This window comes from Falco cherrug, chromosome 10 (assembly GCF_023634085.1).
Source record: "Falco cherrug isolate bFalChe1 chromosome 10, bFalChe1.pri, whole genome shotgun sequence".
NCBI classification, from domain to species: domain Eukaryota; kingdom Metazoa; phylum Chordata; class Aves; order Falconiformes; family Falconidae; genus Falco; species Falco cherrug.
Window position 1 is genome coordinate 8,890,672 of NC_073706.1, and position 17,489 is coordinate 8,908,160.

Genomic DNA, 17,489 nt, shown 5'->3' on the forward strand with positions numbered 1-17,489 from the left:
GAATCATTTAGGTTGGAAAAGACCTTTGAGATCAAGTCCAACTGTTAACCCAGGACTGCCAAGTCCATCACTCAGCCATGTCCCTAAGCACTGCATCTACGCATTTTTTAAATACCTCCAGGGTTGATGATTCCACACCAATCTGGGCAGCCTGTTCCAGTGCTTGACCCTGTCCAATGCAAGCTCCTGCATGACCACCCTTTCAGTGAAGACATTTTTCCTAATATCCAATCCAAACCTCCCCTGGCACAACTTGAAGCTGTTTCCTCTTGTCCCATCACTTGATACCTGGGAGCAGAGACCGACCCCCACCTGCCTACAGCCCCCGCCGGGCAGCTGTAGGGAGCGATCAGGTCCCCCCGAGCCCCCTCCTCTCCAGGCTGAGCCCCCCAGCTCCCCCAGCCACCCCCCAGCCCCTTCCCCAGCCCCGTTCCCGGCCCTGGACACGCTCCAGCCCCTCCGTGTCCCTCTGGCAGTGAGGGGCCCGGCACTGAACACAGGATTCATGGTGCGGCCGCACCAGTGCCAAGTGCTGGGGGACAGTCCCTGCCCTGGCCCTGCTGGCCACACCGTCTGGGACACGAGCCGGGCTGCTGCTGGCCGCCTTGGCCACCTGGGCAAATGTTAGATAGTGACAGAATAGACCAGTTGTAAGATTTTTCTTGCAGTTTTCTCTCTATTTTAAGGTAGTGGCTGGTGTCAGGGACAGGAAACTTGAACCACGCATCTGGTTCCAGACAGAAATTCTGCTGTGGTAACATGCCCAAAATGATACCTTAGAATATGCAGAGTTTTTGAGGTAGCTTCACTCTCCAGAGGAGGCTGACATACCAAATCAAACCCTTCTAAATGCACCCTGGATTTTCCATGAATTATTCAGTCTGCAAATAATTTATTAGGTGAATTTAACCCCCTTTTTCTGTTCATAGATTGCCCCTAAGCATTTTTAGTTTTCTTTCTGAAATTATTAAGCGACTACTTTTTATGGATAGATTTTAGGACCAGATTCTCCACAATGCTAAACTGTTTGGATCTGCCTGCCGCTGCATGCGAGGCACCTCTGTGCCGTTGCATAGGTGTGACAGGTCTGGGGTTTTGCCTGCTACTCATAAACCTCAAAAAAGAGTGAGGAGACATGGCAGAGTTTTATCATACCTAGTTCTCTACCATAGACTACCTTTTAATGACTCTAAACTTGCAAGATGATCCAGCAGCAGAGGCAGACGTGACTGTGACTATTGTGACCCCCAGGACGGCTGGTGGAGTTCCTTCCACACGCTCCAGGAGAGCACTGGGAATCCTGCCCTGTGTCTGTGAATTGATGCAAACAGCTCACTGAGGGTATTTGACCTGAAATACAATCAAAAGGCATTCTTTTCAGTAACCTCCTTGAAATGCTGCATTGCTGTAAATAAAAATAAGGGCTTAGGGTATTGAAAATACCACAAAAAATGGCAATAACCATCTGACAGTGCTCATTTTCCTATTTGACAAGAGGAGCAGGAATGTGTCTTTAAGTAATCGATAGAAAACTCAAGAGATAGCAGTAAATGAGTAACTGTCCAAAACTCTTAGGGAGGTCATAGATACATATTTCTTCAGGTTTCATATTTGGTTGGTAGAAGCAGCAAATGCACTCACAACTAATTCCATTCATTGGGAAATAAGAACAGAAAGAAGATGGAATGGAAAAGAGCAGCATCAAAAGTGCCAGCACCAGGAAGAGATAAAACCAAATCAGTATTCAAATTACATGCATGTCTCAATTTTGCTTTGTTATTGTGTCACTATTTTGAAAAGCCCAAATTATGCTCATAAAAACTTAAGCTATCCATACATATGTATGAAAGTATTCAGCTTCAGCAGGGCTGAGACAGACAAATCTGGTAGTGGGTTTCTTTTCAGGTTGTGAGAAGCAAATAATAATCAGGTGTAGTTGAGTTGTGTGAGATATTGGAGTCCTGGAACCACCTCCTTTGTCTTGTTCTTCTCCAAGAGACAAGGAAGAATATGAATGTATTCTGCTTCCCGTCTGGGGAGTCATTCCACTTTCCAGTGAAGACAGTGGGAAATTGTCATTGTATTCAGTGCATGGAACCAAAGTGTTAATATCCTGCTACAATCATTCATGCTTGCCCACGGTGCCTACCACACATTCCTCAGGAGTTAGAAGATGAAGTAGTTCACGTAGGATGGCTTTTAAAAATGCAAAATTCCATACATGTTGCAGAAAGTTATAATGGCTGTTTTGTAAGACAGGACATAAACCCCATCTCACATTATCTGGTATGTCATGGGTCTCCTGGTGCCTCTGGGTGCAGATTTCTCAGAGCTTTGGCCTCAGTTGTCATCTCATTCAGGATGGCTCACGCTATCCTCCCATCTTCAGACTAGAACGTGAGTTGTGTTAACAGAGATTTAACAGATCTGAGTAGATGGGGAATTTTTAATCTCTTCAGAGGCTATAAAATTAGTAACCAGAGATTCAACGCTCACACTTGTCCAGTTAGAGAAATTACCTCTTAAAAACACTCTGTGTATGAATACATGTTTACCTTACCTGATACACAAGTGTCTCCCAAATAGTGCTGCTTCTCACAGACCAGTTGAAGAGCCTCCTTCCATGCTAGAGCACAGGGACTGTCCACCTCCTTGTCCTCCTCAGAAGCCTCTCTAACATTTCAGCGTTCTCTTCTCTAGATCTTCAACGTACAAAACAGTTTTATCACATTGCCTTAGATGAACATTATTCAGTTATGTCTACCCCAGGCATTGCCTCTGGAGTGCTCATCTGGAGAATGCTATTTCATTATATGCTCATTTTTCAAATAGTTTCCATTTATGTATGATCATTGCAACTGTTCTGCAGAGTCTTAAAATCCAGATGTACAATAACCTCCCCTTAGTGTGCAGGTAACAACCTGTGCTCATAAATTGGTTACAAATCAGTTGCCAGAGCATGATTTCATATCAGCACTACATCCCTCACAAACACTAGTCAGAATTTCTTGGTATTTACTTTATTAAGTCTAGGACTTGAATCTTTTGCCTGGTAGAAACTTTGGCTTAGTGAGTAACATTTTTATATATTTTTGTTTTATTTTTGTCTGCTAGCATCCAGGACACTGAGTCACAGATCAAGATCCCACTGAGCTGTACAAACACAGATCATACAGACAGGGCCTGCCCCAGAGAGCAATATTTTAGAAGGGATTTTATAAAAATAGAATTAAAGCTTACCAAAAGGCCTGAGAAGACAGCCCATTTATACACCTGCAGCAATTACATTTTGGCAGAATACTCTTGAGATAAACGTGCATATGCAGAACTTCCTTGCTGTGATGGAGAACGTGGATAATAAGAGACACAGCTGCATTGTCTCCTCAAAACCACTCACCTTTGAATATAAAGTGTGAGGATACAATGAAACAATGATATTGTTTAGCAATTCTGTAGCTTTTTAACAACTTCCAAGGACTGTAATACATTCACCGATTAATCCTCACAGCACCCCAGTGAGGAAGGTGAGTTACCTCTACTGTGTACATCTTCCTGGCAAGGCAGGATTGTCCCGTGCAGTGCATCATCCAGCACATTCTCTGCAGTGGAATAGATCTCACCTTGAAGGAAGGTGTGGGGTTTTTTTCTCCTTTTTTTATTTTAGGATATTCACCTTAAACTTCTCATTCTATAAAACTGGGAAAAGGTTATTCACAAGGAAATGTATCACAGGCAGCCTAAAATATGGGCTAAAAAGTGCTTGTATAAAACAGTTGTGTCTGATAAGAAAAACGATGGAAGCATATGCTACAGAAAATAAAAAGAAAGAAAGAACTGCAGATTAAGGTGACTAGAAATAATATGTCAGTGATACCCGTGTCACCAAAAACTAGAAGACTGATGATCTGTGTGACTGAAAGGAAGCAAGTGGGCGGCGAGAGCAGGAAAGGGCTGTCAGCCATGAAGATAATGTTACAAGGACCCACGCTTTAGGTTTTCAAAGCTGAGTAAAGAATTAAGTTGCACAGTTCCAAATGAAATTAGTGGAATTTGTATGTATCTCAAGTAAAAATGGCATATGGGGAGAGGTTTCACATAAAACGTAGTATAACATGGAGTATTCACGATGGACAACATTAAGTATAAATGACAGATGCTGAAGGCAACTGGTGAGCAAATATCCAAATTAAGACATCTATCTACATCTTTGCTGTTTACTTTTCCCATTCAGACTGACCAGATGAATTAACTCATAATTAAGGGTTTGAGCTTACCCCTTTTAATCTGCTTTAACAGAAGCCAAAAACCAACCAAACAAAAAGATACTGGGGATGACTGACTCTCCCAACTTGTGCACCTTCACTCCAACTCTGTTCTTAAAACACTGCCATTTTTAAAATATATTCAGTGATGTGGCTGATAGTAAACATGAGCAAGTGGAATTCATCCGTTTCTAATTTGGACACTAAAGTGTCACATATTGTGAATGTTGAACAGGTACCTATGATTTTATTCGGTACTGCATCAGGACTCTTTGGTCTCCTTTTCCTACAAACCTCTTAAGGGTCTTCTCTGTGCTGTCTCTCATATATGAAAGGCAAAGGATTCTCAGCTTCTCACTCTTCTTTCTTTTTCCTTTAAAGATCCATTTCTGTTGGGACTTCTAGGCTGCCCAGTGTTTGAAAGCCAGGGTGATGGTCAGTCTGAGAGCTTCAAGTCTAGTTTATAGAATTCAAGGAAAATCAGCAGAAAATTACAAAACCAGTAACAAGTTTATTAAATGCATATATTTTACTGCTTTCCCTAAGTTTTGTAACTGGATTGTCTTGGCCTGCAGCCCCCAGTTTTGATTAGAGAGTTGTAATATAAATATTCAATAATAACAACCATAATAAAAATGGGTAATGTAACTCCACCCCTTCCTTCAGGAAAATTTTATTCCACTGAATGATTGCAAAGTAGCCCCAATTTTAAGTGCCTCTGCTTCAATCTTCAACATATTTCTTAGGAAGATTAGAATATTCTCCCCTGTTCTGTGATGAATTAACTGTGTTTGGTCGTATTTTTTGAGGGGGGCAGGGGGAATTACCATATCACTATATGCACAAGAGATCAAATGTATGATTAAAAATATTTATAATACTGATGTGGAAAAGAATGATATGTTAAACAGATAAGCATATAATAATGCATGTCTTATCCATAAAATTTAATTTATCCCTTGGGCAGGGCATAAACTTTGCTCAAGAACAACATGTTTTCCATCTATAGATTGCAGAGCTAAACTGCTTAATTTTACAGCAAATTGATCACTGCTGTAATATTTCAGGAGCAAAATGATCCTCAACAGTCAGTTCAGTTTCAAAAGCCAAAATTTATAGTTCTGCTTCTGATTTAGTGATAAGGTTTTTTAACATATTGGGCATTTCATCACTTTCTATCGGGAGTCAGCGTTGAACCAACAAAGAAATATTTTTGAAATCAACAACAACAACAACAATAAAAAAAGGGACGTAAATAATATACATCCAACTGACAGAAGAGTTTAATATTCCCTTCAGACTGGTAGGAAATTACTCAGATTCCTGTCCTTGTAAACATGTGTCCTGGCCCGTACAGGAGATGGGCTGTACTGCTGCAGGGGTGGAATCATGCAGGCTCCAGAGCCCAACTACCTTCCCGAGTGCTAAAGAAACTATTTCATTGATTTTCCCAAGTGGCTAAACTTCATTTTACCCAATGCAAATAAAATTTATTAGATCTAAAGTTATTTGACACTTTTGATATGTTTAAAATAAATGTAGAGAGATTTAATGATGTGAAAGTTCATGACTCAGTAAAGATTGCTCCCTAGCTGGGGTCTTAGGATAGACACCTATAAAATCAAATTATTATAATCACAGGAGTCATGAGAAAAAAGTAGGCCCTGCTGAGCTCTATTCACAGAGTTTTTGCATTCATTATACTCCTTCTAGTTATGAAACAAAGGGACGAGGTAGGCTGAAATCTCAAAAGGTTTTATCAAGTAATTCTTTGCAGCAGCATTTTGTGATTACTACAGTGAATTTTTAGAAATCCAATTTGTATGCCAAGAGAAGAGGAAAAAGACATGTCTTCTTCATTACCTCAGTGTGGTAATAAATGCTCATCTTTGAACACTAACCCCCAAAATTATGGGCACCGGAAAAATAAAAGTAAATACGTGGATTGTATTTGTTCCGTTTATCAGAGAGTGTTATTCAGCTACCTCTGGAGTAAGTTACTGACAAAATACCCAACTTAAAGACATTCTCTGTGTTGAAAAGGTCAGTTTTTAAAAGGCTAACTCCCACTGACCGATGTTATGTGTGATTTAGGAGAAAATGGCTCCTAAAAATCCTCCTTAAACGTATATACATCCACCTCCTCCGTTCTGATACCTAATCAGCAATACCGCGTGGTTGTATTTTGGGGAGTGTCATGTATTTACACACAGGAGAACATGTATATGGCTGTTTTATAATCAAGAAGATTATTTCCCAAAGCTGCTATTGCCTTTATGCATATATCTGCACACTGACCTGGGACACACTGAATGGGGACACAGTAATTGGGTCATTTGCTTGGGCCTGGTATTTCTTTGGAGGCTTAAAGGGTAAAAAGTCTCTGTGCACAGTGCAGAGTGTGATGGTATATTTTTCGTGTTTGTGCTTTATAATAAAAACAAGAGAAAGGAAAAGATCAAATGCCAACTTTTTTTTTTTTTTTTTTTTTTTTTGTGAGGAAAACAATAATTATGGGTGAATATTTCACCTGCAGTTATTTATAACTGGAGTTTAGATCAGGGAGATATCTCAATCCTTGATGGAAGCTCACAGTCGGCCGTGCAGACGCTTTGTCTGGCCACAGTCTGTTTGGCTCAGTGGGATTATCCTGGGGAAGATGATGCCAAGCACTCTGGCTCCCTTTAAAAACTGAGGCAAAAGATTTCAGCTGCAGGCTCAACTAATTTAAATGCACATGTTCTTCTTCAGTCAGTTACATCCATTAGTTGATCGAGCAAGGAAACCTTCCCCACGTTTCTGCTAATAAGCACTTACGCAAATATTTTAGAAACATGGATCTGTATTCTCAACTTGTGCAGTTTTACTGAGAATAGTGGATAAAAGGTGATTTATGTTAGCCAATATTTCAAATGCATTTTCTAAGGCTCAAAATTCAGCTCTTTGGAAATACATGCAAGATTTCTGATGGAAGAATGCACTTGAGGTTGTCAATCTTCTTTTAATTAGAGTTAAGTATAGGAAATCCTTTACCAATCAGTTGCGATTAAAGAAGAACTGGCCGTGGATGATTTAGTGGATTTGTTTTACTTTGCATCATCTTCCTCAGATGGTTTTCACATAAAATCCCTTCTTCAGGTTTTAAGCTTTACAGTTGTGCTCAAAGACCTGATCAGCTATCCTGCAGCTGAGTGCTATAGAAACCCATAGTAAGAGACAGCATGAACAAGTGTGAAATCTGGGTTGTCTTCAAATTAACTCCGTGTCCGCATGCTCAGAACTGTCCATTTGCAAGTAGCCTCACCAAAAACCATGAACACATTGGTGGTCATAAATGACGTACTGTAATTATGCTTGCCAATGAATGCCCAGCAAAATATTTTAACAAATGCTTGCATCTGAAATGGGTGTGTCTGCACCCAAACCTCAAGGTGAAAATTAGGTGAAATGGCTGCATGCTGATCCCCCCGTCTGAAATACAAAATATCTATCAAGTCCAGGCTCTTACGAAAATGGGTTCACATTTGCTTAGTAGGTTCATAAACCCTAAGCAAACATTTCAGCGAACCAGCTCACAGTTTTGAAAGTGTCATCCCAAACCTGGTTTCCTATCAGAGACGTTTTCTGTGCTGTAACAGCAGTAAGTACAGGGTTAGCTCCCCTTTACCTTTTCCCTTTTTCATGCTTTTGTGCATTTCTTGGGGTCTTCAGTTCCCTCCTGCTGTATTTCAGGCTGTGCGCTCTCCTCGCCTGAAATCCTTTCTGTCTTTATCTCTGTTATTATTCCCTCTAAACTTTCTTTGTTACCTGCTCTGTCTCCTATTATTTCTCCTGTGTCATCAAAAACTGACTCCATACAGTCTGCCAATTAGCCTTTGTCTGTCAGCACATTCATCAGCATCCCGAAGAGTGATGGTGAATGGCAGCGCATGGAAGCGCTATTTGATATGCAGCTGTGTGTCCTTGCGCATAGCTATACCGTTACTGATGAAGTGGTAGGATGTGGCTTAGATTTCCTAGAGCCAAAACTTTTCGTAAGAAGCAGATAGAATTAGTAACAAATGAAACAGAATGAATTAAGAGAAGCTGTTTCAAAATTAACAGCTAAGTGCACAGAACTTTCCTGCATTTAAAACAGACTGTTATGAATATGGACCTCCTATGTATGCAAAGTGAAAAAGCCTGACACAGATATTTCCAGGAAACAAAGAGAATTAACGGTGTAATCTGATATTACATACCTGCAAGTGAGTAATGCAAATAAAGCTGCTTCTGTACTTGTTACAGGGAAAATAATATGACTTTGGTATAAAACACGCATTGCATTCTTTTGTGGAAATACATAAGTATGCATTATTCAAAATTCAAATATTAATGACCACATAAATATTCTATGATCTTGGCTATTACTTTCAGAACAAACATTTTAATTTTAAGATGTCATATTTGTAAAAGCTGTATTTTGAGTAAGAGCGAGAGAGAGAAAGAGAGAGGCATACCCTTCTAAAGGTGTCTCTGTCTTGCCACAGTGTCTTTGCTTGCTTACCAAATACATGGCACGTTTCAATTTCTTTTAGCTCTACAATGTTCATCTGCTTAAAAATTTACAATGCTACTATTGGAAAAAAAAAAAAAAGCATAGGAAGAAATAAAAAGCAAATGCATAGGTGTGTGTTTGGATGAACTGTGGATGTCTGAAAGTGCATGCCAGTAGGTAGAATTAGATTTACGAGGCTGGGTTTATGTGTGTAAGCTTTAAAGCAAACTTCAAGGGTATGTATGACCAGAGCAGTGGGATTATATGAGTAGCCTATAAAACTACATCCTCCTATCACTACATCTTTCCTAAGGGACATTTCCAAACTAATCAGAAAGGAAAGCAAAATAATAAATTATAAAATATTAAGCACAAATGAGAGTTTTGCCTTGTCTAGACAGTCTGGATCAGATTTTCAAAGGAAAGCTATAAGAAAATTTTATACATGCCAAAAGTCAGCTTTTGTATATGCAAATGGATATTTATTACAAATGTTGCAAATGGATTTCCAGATACTGTTTCAAAATCAGCCTGCCAGATCTGAGTGAGCTAGATTTTCCAGGGACTTGACACACGCCCTTGCAGCCAGATTCCCAGAAGAGCTCAGCAGCGGTATCACAGTGGGGTGGGATCTGTGAAGCACTTTGAAAAAGCTGGCTCTCACTTATTTAATTAAATAGAAACATAGTGCTTATGGAAATCTCAAGTTCATTGTAATAAACATATAGAACCTGGCCCTAAGGTGTTTTGAAAATTTGCACGTTAAGCCTTACCTCTATTAATAGTTGTTGATGCGGATCAGTTCCCAGGGCTACCTGAGGAATGGAAGTGCCTTGCAGGCTGTTATGGTGGCACCTTGAACCCTTTGAGGGTCTGGAGCACCTGCTGAAGGTCACTCCAATGCTTTCTTGTGAAGCACGTCAAGTCCCAAGTGCACAAACTGGCATGGCAGAGAGAAAGACCAGCCTAGTATTTCTCCTAGAAGGTCTTTAATCATTCTCATCGTTCTTGGCTCCTGCTGCCAGAGCGTGTGGGGTGAATAGAGGCTGCAGCTTCCCCACAAGCACAGGCGAGCAGGGGCACGCTGCCTGCCAGCGATGCAGCAGCTGCTGCGTGTTTCATCCTTGAGGTCCTCTGCCGGGTCCCGAGGAGCCGAAGTCCGGGGCATTGGGCAGCCCCTGTGCCTTTTTAGCTCTCTCGGCTGTGTGTAACACAGCACAAAGATCATTCGCATGGAAGACATGCACCTGGGGTCTTCTGCCCACTGTTTCATTTACTTAGTTGTAAAAATACAGTCTGCAGCCTCACTTTATATTTAGAAATCACTACGCCTCAAAAGCTTGTTTTGTTTTGGCTTTCTTCATCAGCATTCATTGGTTTGCACCCTTAGCATCACCCTTTCCTCGTGGTGGGATGGGTGTGCTTTGAGAGCGTTCTCTGGGAGGAAGAAGCCATTTCGAGGAGCTTAGCGGAGGCTCTGATTTTCAAAAGAGTTGGGATTTGGATGTATAAAAGAATATCTAATTAGTGCGCATATGTGTCACAGTGATAAACAGGGATAGTTACAATCATTTGTATGCACAGAGGCAAGAAGTCGCTTCTAATACTGTTAAAAATATTGAAAAGTCGATCTCAGAAAGGTTTCCACAGGGGCCGGGGGGACTATTTAAGAAACGAGATGCCTGGAGAAAGATGTATTGGAATAAGATTTTATGACAGCCTGTGCATCCAGATACCGCTCGCACTTTGGTGACCACAGGAGTCACAAGGGGCTGGGTGTAAACTGGGTGTGTGGCTCGCAGGTGTGCCCTCGGCCGCACAGAGCTGGAGCAAGCTCAGGAGCTGTGGGAGGCTCCTGGGGTTCCCTCTGGGCTCCGTGTCTTCCTTCACATTCCTCCTGCCTTGTCTCTTTTTAGGTAAAGTGCAACCCCCTGCACAATGAGGATAGGCCTTGAGCTCCACAGCGCCCAAAATTACATTTGGTTTGCTTCGGGTGAGCATCCAGGCTGCACCCAGGTAACGAATCCCTGCGGCTGAGGAAAGTGGTGAGCCTTTCCGTTCTTGCCTGATGCCATGCAGAAATGATTTTCCTCATCTCCGCATGCTTCTCTCTCACACAGTTTGTGTGAACTGTGAGGTTTTCACTGATTTCCTTATTGCTCTGTGCCACCCTGTTTGTCCACGCAGAGAATGTGTGCATATTACACCACATTTTATGTTACTGGGCAAGTTTCTGTTTCTTCAGCTTCCTTTACATTGTTTACAAATTCTTGGCAGAAATCCTGCTCAGCCAGTGACTGCTTAGCCAAATTAAGAAATGCTTCTTGTATTTACTCTATAGAGAAGTGCTGGTTAGTGTCCTCTATAAAATGAGTGATCAGCATACTGATAGCAGGAGCTTTTTATTGCTTAACACCGCCCGGGTAAAGCCAGACTTCAAGCTTGCAGGAATAGTTCTTAGGCAGTGGGGCTGACTTTTTGTTCATGCTTTTAGCGTCTGAAACTGCTGCTGACCAAATGGTGCTCAACAGAGTCACACCTCGAGGATGGGTTTTCATTTTCCTTATAGTTACTATTGTGTTCTCAGAGCCTGGACAGTCTCTTTAATGACAGTTTATCCGCAGGTTCCATAAAACCAGTCAAAACCACTGAAGAAGGAACCTTCAGGAACTTTGCATGACCACAGGCAGGGTGGGGGGACTACTGCTTTCTTGGTGGGTCGCTTCCTATTAGCAGCTCTTTGGTGGACGTGGTATTTAACACCAGATCGACTCAGCAGAGGATGCTGAGAGAAACACAGTGGTCACCAGGTGCTTTAACTGATTTACAAGCCTGAAGTTTGTATTAGGGTTGCTGGATTCTGCTTTAGGTGCACAGACTGGCAGCTTGGTCTGCTCAGCACTAGCCAGGGAAATTGAAAGTCCAAGAACATTTCTGACAGTATTTCAGCCCCAAACGACAGGAGCTTGCAGGGAGCGGCTGCTGCTGCTGGCAACTTTCACTCACATCCAAGTCAGAAGCAAGAAATAAAAGTCCTTCCACTTGTGAATCTCTCTCAAAATCAAAATCCTCCAGGGTGGGTTTTGGTCTGATCACTTGAACCTGATTTAAATATGAATTCAAAAGTATTGATGACTGGATATCAGGTTCTGGCCCTTCCAGTGTCCCCTGTAATTCTGACACTGTTGGCTTCTTCCCGGCCAGATTGCTGCGGTGTGTCAGTTTTCTCTGCAGCAGGCGGCACACAATTCTGCCTTACATTTTACCTTTGCATTTTCATCTCCTGTAATTCCTTCTGATACATTTCACCACATGATCTTTAGATAGGGTTTGCATTTGCTCTTGGGCTGTTTCTACTGTCCTACATATGTCAGTAACTTTTTGCAGAGTCAGACTATCTTCCCCGAAGAATTTTCTATTGTCATCACTTTGGAGCCCCACTACGGTTGCTGCCCCTGTTAATTCCCTTAAAAAGATACTCAGTTCTGTGTCACCAGCAGGTCCGTATTGTACTGGCTATCCTCCATGAGCTACTTATAGCTCCCTTTGGCACACAATATAGAACACATAAAAATCATATGAATTCTTGGGTGCTAGATCACATACATCAATGCAGATATTAAGATCTTGATTTACTTTTATCTGGTTATTTGTGTAAATGCTAAGCATTTGATATAAAAGCTGTTATTTTCCGTACCCCTCAAAACAAGTACATGCGTTGCATTCTTTACACATTTCTGTGTACATGTTTTTTCAGCCCAGAATTGTAACACTGTACATTATAGAAGAGAGATTTTCATAGACACAAATGGGAATTACGTGTCCAATTCAATTGACTTTTAATTGGAGTTGAACAACTACAAAGCCTTTGAAGAACCCTGCTACACTGAACCTCTTAATTTAGCCTGAACCTGTTTGTTGATGAAAATCCCAACTCCTAAGCAGCAGCGGGGAAATGTTTCCTTTTGCTCCAGTAGCCATGCTATCATTCACAAAATGTCCAAGGAGTTTGGTCTTAGTACAGTTCATATCTGGCTGAGAAATAAACTTACTCTGATTTTTTTACCTTATAGTCAAATAATACCGAAATGTTACTACAGTTAGCATGAAAATCAAACACCTCTGTTTTAGAAAATAAGTTATACATGTTTCCTATTACTAAGAATCTACCTGTTTTGTAGTAGAAATAGACAATTTCTTGCTTAGAGTTGGGATATTTTGAGTAAAAAAATATTTTAAAGTTATTTGTTCAAATGATAGAGTTGTACACATTATACATACCTTAATAAACCACACTTGCTGATTAAAATAATTATAAAACTTTTCCCAATTATTTTTGAGCTGTAATCTCAATACATATCTAACTCTTTAATGTATCAGAAAGGCAAACATCAAACCCAAAAATGTTACTGGTGAGGAGTCAAAAAAAGGGAAGCATACTTTGCCTGCTCTGATGATGAAAAGATGACCAGAATTTTAGAGATTCTGGCTTAAGTCACAGAAGATTTTTTAAAATAAGGATAAGGCAGAAACGCATTTTTTCAACTTTATCTCTCATTGTTCCCTCAAATCCTTCACATGTCACAGCATTATTTTAAGGCAGCTTCATGTTTGCTTTTGTTTCTATTAATTTGGTACCTGAGGTAGTGGTGCAGTGGTTGGTTTTCAGGTGCTGTGTTCAGTTCCTGGAAAAAAGGCAGTCCTCCTTGGGTTGATAATACGTCTGGCACCTGCACATGTACATCAAACGCATATTTTACTTTTTTCCTTTGTATTCCACGTATACAGCAGCAGATAAGACTAGACAAATGCACTTTCATTGACAAAGACTCAGAGAATGCTTTGGGGTGGAAAGGATATTTGGTGATGGTATCTTGCATAGTTTGTCCCCTCTGCACCATGGCAGGATTGATTGCTTTATCACTAAATGATCCCTGATGGATGAGTATTGGGTGTAGGCATCAGTTAAATGTGAGGATGATAATTCAGTTTTACTGATGCCACTGAAAGGGGAAGTTAATCTATTAAGTTGTTTAGAAGTTTTACAATTTCCCATAAAGTGTTTAAAGCAGAGCCTCTCAACCTTTGCCACTGCATGACCTACTCTTTCTTCTTATCCTCCTTTTTATCCATGCATATAGCATGGAATTAACCTGGTGGCCTCCAATATAGCATGGAGGGAGGCAAGGTGATTTTTTCCCTGGTTAAGGACATAAAGGACCTCATATACAGATCAAAAAGAATGGAGAGATTTGTTACAAATTATAGGGGCTAATAATCAGATGTGGTTTGTGTCACATCTAATATCTAGGCTTGGACATCACCTCTTTGGGATCATGGTCTTGGTTCGTGGCCTGGGTCAGGGTGTGCTCCCAGGTTTGCTCTCATCTGCATGAGGTTCTTGCAAGACACCTCCTTGTGACTGCCTGTGTGGGCTTCAACCCGCCTGGCACGGCCGTGCAGCCTGGCATGCTCAGGGGCGCAGGGCACCATCCGCATCGGAGGCTGGCTCCTCTACACTGGGGAACATGAATCCAAGCGCTTTGCAGCGCTGGCTGGCTGGCACATGGGGTGACATGTGGGCAGCAGCCCAGTCCGGTCACCCTGGGCCAGGGAGGAAGAGAGTGAGAACTGGGCCTCCTGCAGACACAGTTTCTTTGCCGGGACGATATTGCTCTGTGCCACCTCAAAGGCAACGCTTGTGCAAAGCCACCCCAGCCCCAGAATGATGAGGCACAGGGAGAGATGCAAATGAGAGAAAATTAGAATAAAAGAAATTAATATTTGATGCATACAAGCATATGCACATAAATATAAATACATCTATATCTAAAATAAAATAGTTTTTCCCCAGAGTGAGTGAGCTATGTTTGCTGCTTGGGTTGTGCCGTCACTCATGAAGATGATGCAGTACAGCCTTTTACCCACGCCGCTGCCACCCGTTCTCCCACTGTGTCTAATGGTGATTAGGAAGGTCCCTGAAAGCTCAGCAGAGAAAAAAGCTAGAGGACAGAATTATAATAATGGAGAAAGACAAAGATACAGAAGAAAGGGAATGGATATTATCAGCATTTTACATTTTTGTGCATGAAGCCATACAGCATTAGGCTGGTTTGAATAATGCAACTGACAACTGTCAGAAGAAAATTTGCTGGTGTTGGACTCCACCCCAAAGTATCCAATTTAGTGCGTATCTGACATAAATGCAAACATCTGTTTGAAATGGGCCAGGGATGAGATTAGTGAGAAATTCAGTTGTGCTGGGAAACCAATGGCAGGGTACCCTGCTCTTTGAAGATCAGTAAGAATTACCACAGAAAAGTTACCTGATTTGCCAACAAGCTACCAGATTGCTGTTTCCTCTGTTAACTGGGTTAGGAAAGTTTTCGGGGAAGATGAAAATTGACTAATGAAAAGGTGAGAAAATATTTAAAAAGAAACATGCAAGCCAAACAGTTGGCTATTGACAGGATGGTGCAGTAGAGGATGAATCGCTCAGACAGATAATGGTCACAAACCAAAGCTCCTCTGTGGATAGTTTGTCCTTTTAATGAGCTGAGCAGGCCTTATCTAACACGTGCTGAGTTATCACCAGCAGTGGAGGATTAGGTCAATTAATAGAGATACCTGCGTACTTTTTTGCCTGAACAGGTTTTCCCTGGAAATTACTGATTATGTAAACCAATTTATTGTGTGGAAACGTATCAGTTTTGAATTAGTGTTTGTCAGGACGATTTCTTGAGTTTCAAGGAGATTTTATGTTCAAAAGCAAAATAAACCTCAGAACCAACGGTAGGTAAGGCACTCACCAGCCATGGAGATGCACGTTCAAATGCCTCCATGATGTTGGTTCCTTGGTAAAATTCATCCATTGCAGGTTCTCCTTCCACAGAGCAAATACAAAGGCAGAAAAATTAACTAGAAATCAGAATATTTGGAGTATTTCTTCCAGCACAGAAAGTATCAGAGCTTTGCATTCCCTGTACCTGCTTCAGCTACATTGCAGTGAGAAGCAACCACTGCCCGTTCACTCGTGTCACCTTTTCTTTGTAAAGCTCGCTGCTCTCTCTGGACTGTACAAGAAGAAAGGAGACCCTGTCAAACAGCCACTTGCTCAGGTTCAGAAAAGAAAAAAAGGATTTGCTTCCGATTTTGTTGCCAGGTCAAGCAGAAATCTGGCACTGTTATTCCCCTTTCAGCAGGCTAAGAGGTGTGCTAATGGATCCAGGAGACCACAGCACTAAGTTGGTTGCAAATCATACTCTGTCCATGAGCATGCGCTGGTCAGACAAGTGGGAGGTAGGCAATACCCTCATCACATCTATTCCAACAGCAGCCACCACCTGTTACAATCCCCCTTTCCATCCTTGTGCCGGCCAACACAAAGTTGAGTAATTGTGAACAATTTGAAAAAATCAGTGTTTGGTCTTGAAGACACAAAGATATTGTGTCCTCCTCCCCCAGACATGGACTTTCTTCTTAAGTGGAACCAGATAGTGCTGTTCCATTCCCATGGGCTTCACTAAAACTCATGCACGTGCAGGTGAGCATTGCCCTGGAGAATGTCTTCTTAAATCTGAGCTTACTAAATTGATACAAGCAGGACAGTCTTTTGGAATGGTAATTTTGCTTTCTGAACTAGCATTTATTTGATCTCTGTATCAATGCTTACCCACAGATCATCAATGCACTGGGGAAAACGTGTGGGATCTTCAGAAACAATTTTTAAGCAGCAATAACAAAATCAGAATGATGGTCGCTATTCAGGGAGCAAACAAAGCTTCACTTCAGAGTAAACATACTGGAAAAATAAATCAAAATGCCTAAATGCCTAAAATTGCCTGTTAGCTCAAAGTCTTAATCCATCCTTTGCAGACCTCCAGATTACTCAATGGAGAAGAGCAGAAAGAATCAATAGAAATTACAATAAATAAATTCATGGAGTAAGATAGGGTTCAGATGAAGTAAAACTCTGACTGCAACTTTGCTTCAAACTAAGCAGAACCTTTTTCAAGTTTCAGAAAAGTTTGAATAATTTGTTCTAGAAGTGAATAAAATTTCAGCTGTTTCTTTACTCCCTGATTCAAGTGGAGATTTTAACCAATATAGCGAGTGAAACGTTGTAAGTAACAGAGAACATGAAAGGACATCAAAGGTTCAAGGAATGAGGGAAGAGTCTGAGATGCAGAAGCTGTGGGTTCAGTTTGAAGCACTGTTCCTGAGCTGCTTAGAGACTGGGCAGAATAATTCATTACTGAAACCTTGATTTCCTTTTTAGCCCTTATTTATTTAGAATATAAGACAGGCTGGCTATAGAGAGGGGTGCACTGAGTCCCTTACTACTACTGTAACAAACCAGCGATAATAATAATAATAATAATTGCTGCTTTTTGTCTCTGTGTGACAATTCCAAGTTTGCACTCTCAGGTGTAGAGGGTTATGTTCTTCTATATATACAGTTCTACAATTATTCAGTAGACTCGCAGATTAAGTGCCCAGCTTATTCCTGTCTACACTGATATTTACACACACTCAAATCAGATAAACAGTTCTAAAATTCTGGCTCGGCGCACATTACGAGTTAGGAGTTGTAACTCAATCTGAACCCATAAAGTTTTTGAATTCCTCTGCCCCCCCCCCCCCCCCCCCCCCCCCCCGTGAATCAAAGGGAGTGAAATGCTGAGGCTGTC

At 41.2% G+C, this 17,489-nt stretch overlaps 1 long non-coding RNA gene across 3 annotated transcripts; it reads right to left on the bottom strand.

Moving 5' to 3' along the window:
* Nucleotides 1–439: 439 nt before the first annotated feature.
* Nucleotides 440–17,419, bottom strand: LOC114017460 (uncharacterized). 3 transcript variants are annotated; one of them, XR_008734303.1, is made up of 4 exons: nt 9,573–17,419; nt 4,557–4,718; nt 3,534–3,688; nt 440–3,397 (listed from the first exon to the last, which is right to left on the bottom strand). It is a non-coding gene; the product is annotated as an uncharacterized LOC114017460 (long non-coding RNA). The 3 variants fall into 3 exon arrangements; XR_008734304.1 differs by having other exon boundaries at nt 440–1,350; nt 2,561–3,397; nt 3,534–4,718; XR_008734302.1 differs by having other exon boundaries at nt 3,534–4,718.
* Nucleotides 17,420–17,489: the final 70 nt, after the last annotated feature.